Here is a 6,801-nt window from a genome sequence, read left to right as displayed (position 1 = left end):
TACTAAAAACTTAATAAAGAAATTTAAAAAAAATCCTCCAGTTTGGACTTCTGAGGCGCTGAAGTGGATTTGATGGACAAGCGGGACGGACGGATGGACGGACGGCGAGGCAACAGCAGCCGATCAGGGCAAATAAACAAAGAAAAGAAAGAGGGAATGGACGGAGGACGAGAGGACGAGGAGAGTTGCAGGAGGAGGAGAGGTGTGGTGGAACCAGCCAAGGGGAACCCGCCCCCCTAATTGGTACTTAAACACCAGAGCCGAGCAGAACTGTTGCTATCATAAGAAATTGATGAATTAACTGAGTGAGAGAGATCGGCGGTGGGGGGGGGTTCTGAATCTTTTAAGAGGATAACTTACTTGGGCAAAACAGCTGTTTATGCATTATTTGTGTGGCGAGCCATTTACCGCCGTTTAGGATGAAAACCTTGGTTCCCGGGCTGCAGGAATCGCCCACGGGGACTCGGAGGTTTTTTTTTGGAGGGGACCCCAGCGGCCCATCAGTCACCGATAAGAAAGGATAAAAAATTAATTTGCTGGTAGTTCCGTATTAAAGTCTCAGATACGTCGGGCCTGTCAGTTTAGACGGTCCGTTTAAGTGACAAACCGGCCTGCGGGGGCCCCGACGAGGAAGCGGAGGTGGGCCGTTTGTCCCAGTTTGTTCTGAGTGCTCGGTCTTGTCAACTTCCTGTTCTGAGGGGAAACCCGTCAGATCCATCGCCGCGGTGCAGCTGATGCTGGGGAGGGTCGCCTCCGGTTAGCAGACAGCCAGTAGGAGCACAGGCCGACCGCCTGGTGACTGAAATACCCCACCATGGTTTAACCCTGACCTTTCACCTTTGACCTATTCGGCTGCGCCCGGAAAGATCTAACGCCATCGCGCCGTCCCTCGGATCCCTTTGCTCAATCAGCACCACAAACAGACTTTTCCTCTTTTTATTCGGGCAAAATTTTAAAGATTTATTCGGAGTTGAAAGTTTCACGACTTTTAGCCTGCTGACGTTAGATTAAAGGTCACTAAAGGTCATAGAGTCTCTGTCCGGGTGAGTGGTGTTCGTACCTGACTCCCGTCCCTCCCCTTCACCCCCGGTTGTGTCCACCTGAATGGTCAGGTGACATCGGTGACGGATGGATGGATGGATGGATGGATGGATGGATGATGGATGGATGGATGGATGGATGGATGGATGGATGGATGGATGGATGGATGGATGGACGGATGGATGAATGGACAGACGGATGGATGGATAGATGGATGGACGGACGGACGGACGGACGAATGGATGGATGGATGGATGGATGGATGGATGGATGGATGGATGGACGGATGGATGAATGGACAGACGGATGGATGGATGGATGGATGGATGGATGGATGGATGGATGGACGGACGGACGGACGGAAGGACGGACGGATGATGGATGGATGGATGGATGGATGGATGGATGGATGGATGGATGGATGGATGGACGGACGGACGGACGGACGGACGGATGGATGGACAGATGGATGGATGGATGGATGGATGGATGGATGGATGGATGGATGGATGGATGGATGGATGATCAATGGACGGACGGACAGACAGACAGACAGACAGACAGACAGACAGACAGACAGACAGACAGACAGACAGATAGATAGATAGACAGATAGAGCATGATGACGGTGGGCCTTGGTGGGGGGGGCCACATCATCATTCAGTCCAGGCGAGTCCTGATTAGCTGCCAATTTATTCTGGCGGCTGCGATTGAGGGAGAGCAGGAGATGGAAATGTGTTTAAATGTCAGAGGGAAGGTTCGGTTCTCATCAACCTTTGGTCACCCGCCCGCTTTGAATATTCTTATTGCCGTCATGTTTTAGTAATGAGAGTTGAAAAGTAAGTAAAATTTAACCTTCGCTGTACCTGAGAAACTATGAATATTAACGAGGCCATTATGTGTACCGGATCTGAAAGAATTTTAACCCCGACTGCCTCCATCTCCACTTTCTCTTCATCCCTTCATCTCTTCCTCTTTCACCTCTGTGTTTCTCTTCCCTCACTTATATTTCTCCCCCCCACACACACGTTTCATTCCTCTCCCCCAGTATGACCAGTCCACTTTCCCTCTCTGTCCTGGTCAGTGAGGGGGTCCAGGAGGCGGAGGTGTGGTCGACATGAAGGGAGGGGAGGGGTCCTAGCAGGGGTCCTGGGAGGGGTCGTAGGAGAGGTCTTTGGAGGGGTCCTAGGAGGGGTCTTTGGAGGGGTCCTAGGAGAGGTCTTTGGAGGGGTCCTGGGACCTGCAGTGATAAATCTGATGACCTGGTTGATTTGAGGTGTTTGACTACCAAAATACCAATTTTGCTACCAAAGTGAGGACATATTTGGGCTTCCAAGGACCTTTTGAAGGTTTTAGGGTTGAGGTCAGAATCAGGTTTAGTTGGTTTAGGTCAGGGTCAAGGTTAGGATCAAGGTTAGGGTCAAGGTTAGGGTCAAAGTCAGGGTCAAAGTTAGGGTCAAGGTTAGAGTCTGCGGATGGGGAATGTATTAAGTCTATGAGGGGCCTTACAAAGATAGATGTACAAGGATGTGTGTGTGTGTGTGTGTGTGTGTCTGTGTGTGTGTGTGTGTGTGTTGGGGGGGTTCATCTGTGGAGGGTGTGAGAGATGGTGTCAGTTATAATAAATAATAGATAATAATATTTTATGCTTTTGCCAACACAGATTAATCAGTGTTGTAATAAAATGTGTGTATTTATTGTTTAGGCTGTTTTTGCGTCTCTGACTCGTTTGAAATTCAACCTGATAATTTATGACAGAAAACGAAGCTTTATTAACCAATTCAAACAGGAAACGACGAGTCGCTCTGTTGGGGGGGGGGGTTGTTTATCATGCAGAGATGGTGTTTGCATAGATCACACCAAAGTGGGACGTCTGTGTGTGTGTGTGCATATATGTGTGAGTGTGTGTGTGTGTGTGTGTGTGTGTGTGTGTGAGTGTGTTGGATTAAGGATGATCAAGGCTCTGTTGACACACAGTCTCGGTTCTCCCACGAGTGGCTGGTGTGTGTGTGTGTGTGTGTGTGTGTGTGCGTGCGTGTGTGTGTGTGTGTGGGATGGACCATAAAGACGGGGGTTGCTGGGTGAGTCTTCCTCCGACTGTCCCCTCTGAGCAGGACGTTACAGACCGTCTCTAAGAGTAACGTCATGTGATTGAGGGCTGAGAACCGTCCACGGGTCGCCCCCATCATGGTGCTGGGACCAGATCAGACCCACCAGTTTGGGCCCAGCAGCCATGCTGGGACCTGTGGGTGGACCAGTAGCAGCTCCAGTCATTGAACTAGCGTCGTGTCCGTCCACAGTCTGTCCCCCATCGTTATAACGTATAAAAGCAGAATGTACGAAGTCACGTCCATATTTAAACTGCATAAAATAATAAATAATAATAAACTAGAACGACCTGAAGTTGTCACGACAACCACGATGTCGCTACGCTAATGTAGTGTTAGCAGTGTAAAATAAAGCAGAACAAGCGGGAGGATCAAAGAACGCCGCTTTAGATCAAAGGCAATGTCCCTTTGTCATGTGTGCGTCTCCTCGCATATAGACACTTCCAAGTACGCTCCGGGAGCCTTCGGTATCCCACAATGCATTGCACCAAGTTGCCAGGTGGCCAAAGTCGACACCACTGAAACCGTTTTCATCCAGCAAATTGGAAGAAATCTCAACTTCCTGGCAACCGCGGAGAACTTTAACCCGATCCTGCGTCATGTGGGCTGTCAATCATTCTGTCGGGCTGCTGCCGGAGCCCCCCTCCCTCTTCATCCTCCTCTTCCTCCTCCCCCCTGAGCTGAGAGCAGATCGATGCGCCGGTGTGATGGAGGTGGAGGCGTGTTCACAATGCGGCGGGGGTCTGCATCTTTCAGAGGCCCAATCGATACGCTTCTTTTTCTCCCCTTCAAAGGCTCTGAAACGAGCGAGAGGAGAACGTGAGGAGGAGGAGGAGGAGGAGGAGGAGGAGGAGAGTGAGCGACGGCAGCGTCTCTCTTTCACCTGAATCCTCGCCGGACTGGGACTGACCTCGGGGTCAAAGCAGAGCGAGGAAGACGAGGACGGGAAAGAGGAGAAGAATCCACTCGCTCCATCGTGTCAGCACTTTTAGGATTTAGGATGTGAATCCATTTAATTCTGTCAAGTTTTCCAGAACAAATGAAATTCATTTCTCCATTTATTTTCTCTTTTTTTTTTTACTTGTAATGTCATTTTTCCTTTTTTTCCCACATGTTTTTACTTTGTACATTTATTTTTGGGCCTTACCAGCTAAGCTAGCAGGCGCCGATGCGTGAGAAGCGCAGATTTGTAGGGTTAAACCTTTAACAAACAGGAATGAAAGACGGACAGCGTCTCAGGCTCCTCTGGGACTTAACCATCAAAGGTCGGCTTGTTGTCTTTGATGATGCGGCTGATTAGCATCGTTAGGTTTGACGAAGTTTGGTCCTGGTCCTGGTCCTGGAGCGTCGGGCACCGGTAAACGCTCCTGGAGAGTCTCGCCTCCCGATCTTCTGGTTGGCTCCGGGCGTCACGGACAATTAGGTTTTGGTGATTTCTCTTCCTTTCTTCACCAGAGGCTCTCGCTAATTTGATGCTCTGGCGAGGAAGATCGTTGGCTTTAATACAAATCATGTTTCAATCGTTACTTGAAGACCTTAAGCCGCGGCGCGCCTCTCTGGAGGGCGGCGGTAATGAGGCCTGCTGGGATTTCAATCATTTTTACATCTGTTGAAAAATAAGGGGAAAAAAGTGGGAGGGGGGGGGGGAAACAGAGGAAAAGAAGAAATAAGTCACCCCTCCCTTCCTGGTTTTACCCTACTGGAGAAAATAATTTGTTTTGAGGATTGATATAATGAAAACCAGCTCCTCTTCCACTTTTGTGTTGTGGAAACTCTGCAGCCTTGAAGTCTTTCCGCTCGGTACCTCAACACTTTCCAACGTCTCTCCTCCCCTCATCGCAAAATAAATAAATCCTTCTGATATTAGATTTCAGACACCTCTTTATCACACGAGCCCGCTCTTTCTCCCATCATCCCTCCATCTCTCTGGTGTTTTCCTCTCAGAACACAGAGGCTAACCCGCGCTAACGCCGCTCCGTATCGTCTTTTTCCACTTTAATTCTGTCTAAACGTGGAGCCTGAGGTCCAAACAGGTGGGAGAAGGTAGATATTCAGCCCTCAAATGTGCCTTTAACTGAACCCCCACCCCCCAAAAAAAACTCAAGCATTTCAGGATTATTACTATCCGGTCGATACGCTTCAACGCCTCAAGCTAAGCTGGAAACCAAACATCAACAAGGCTGAACAATCCTCCAAACATTTCAGTCACCCTGAAAAAAAAACACTTCCAGAATTTAATGCGATTTAAATTCCTGCGCACCTTCCTGAAACGCACCCTTAGAGCCACGCAGAGCTACGTGGGGAGGGAAATTTAGCAGGGACTTCTGAACAACTGTGACTAGCATCGTCCACGTTAGCATACTTCATTAGCCTGTGGCCTTTCCATCAAACACCCGTTAGAATTTTAGAGATTTTCTATAGATTTGGGCTGAAATTCAGTTTCAATTTATGTTTTCTAATAAATACTTGACATCTGTGTTGTCATTATGTTGCACAGAATTTAGCTCCAGATATCAGATGATCAGCCAGTTGACACCTTCGAACGTTCGAGTGTCACACTTCAGGAGTGAAAACTCACAAATGAAAGTAGATTTAATGAGTTTTATACACTTGTGTTGCAGTTTGTGATCAACTGAAAGTGCCGAGAACGTGAGAGATGCCTTCAGGAAGATCTCTGTGGAGATTTGGGGGCGGAGCCTGAGCCAGGCTGCCCCCCCCCAGTGACAGAAACGTCCTAGAATTCCTCCTAACGAAGAAGCCGTGAGGTTTATTTCAAATATTACAGCTCTGATGTAACAGTTACACTTCCAGAACTCCCAATTTTCAGCTCCTGCAACTTTTTTTCAGTGTGTAAAATAGCTGCAGACAATCAGATTAAAGTCGTCCTGCTCCGGGGGAGCAGTCAGGTGACTCACGTTCACACCAGGGGAGCCGTGGGGCCAGAGCAGCTCCTCACACCTGCAGGTGAGACGATGGAACCACCTGGTTTCTCTCAGCCAATCAGGAAAGACCAGGGGCGCCTGCAGTGACATCGCCACCTCAGTCGTGAATTAGCATCACCGCTAGCAGGGGAAGCTAAAGTCGTAGTAGGGGGAAGGACGGGTTTTCCAGGGACGTTGATGGGAGGATGAGCTTACTCCCAACAGGTTGGCTCTGCCTCTGATGCCTGGTCCAGCATCTCGCCGCAGGGCTCCTCTGATCTGCAGCAGCGCTGAGGCCGACTTCACTGCTGCGGCCCGTCCTGGGCCCCCCGGTGCTGCTCCGCCAGGGGGCTTCAAAGCCAGCGAAGCGTCTGTCTGATATTCAAAACCATGTATGATTTCTGCTCACTGACAAAAGAATCCTGCCAATCAGCTGAAGCTGCTCCGCTGTCCTGGTTCGCCTCAGCGCCTGCGGTCGACACCAGAGAAGAAGAACTGTAAGACTTCCTCCATGTTCAAACGCGGGACCCGAGTTAAAGAATATTCCAACAATGTGTTTTGAGCAGAATCACAATAATATTGACTGAATTAAGACTTGTATTCTGTAATAAACTTTTCTGTCAGCGCCCCCTGGTGGACAAATGTGCGCCAGCGCTTCTGCGTTTCCTGATGTTCCTGATGTTCCTGATGTTCCTGATGTTCTTCCCGGTTCTCCTCCGGGATCCTCTCAA

The 6,801-nt window shown here is 49.3% G+C and overlaps 1 long non-coding RNA gene across 2 annotated transcripts; it reads left to right on the top strand.

The window, feature by feature from the left end:
* The first annotated feature begins 4,481 nt into the window (after positions 1-4,481).
* LOC115252677 (uncharacterized) lies at positions 4,482-6,628 on the top strand. 2 transcript variants are annotated; one of them, XR_003891006.1, is made up of 4 exons: positions 4,482-4,572; positions 5,771-5,914; positions 5,997-6,113; positions 6,296-6,628. It is a non-coding gene; the product is annotated as an uncharacterized lncRNA (long non-coding RNA). The 2 variants fall into 2 exon arrangements; XR_003891005.1 differs by having other exon boundaries at positions 5,997-6,628.
* Positions 6,629-6,801: the final 173 nt, after the last annotated feature.

The sequence above is a fragment of the Takifugu rubripes genome, chromosome 15 (genome assembly GCF_901000725.2).
Source record: "Takifugu rubripes chromosome 15, fTakRub1.2, whole genome shotgun sequence".
NCBI classification, from domain to species: domain Eukaryota; kingdom Metazoa; phylum Chordata; class Actinopteri; order Tetraodontiformes; family Tetraodontidae; genus Takifugu; species Takifugu rubripes.
The sequence above is the reverse complement of the archived record's forward strand: the minus strand, read 5'-3'. Positions and strand labels throughout refer to the sequence as shown.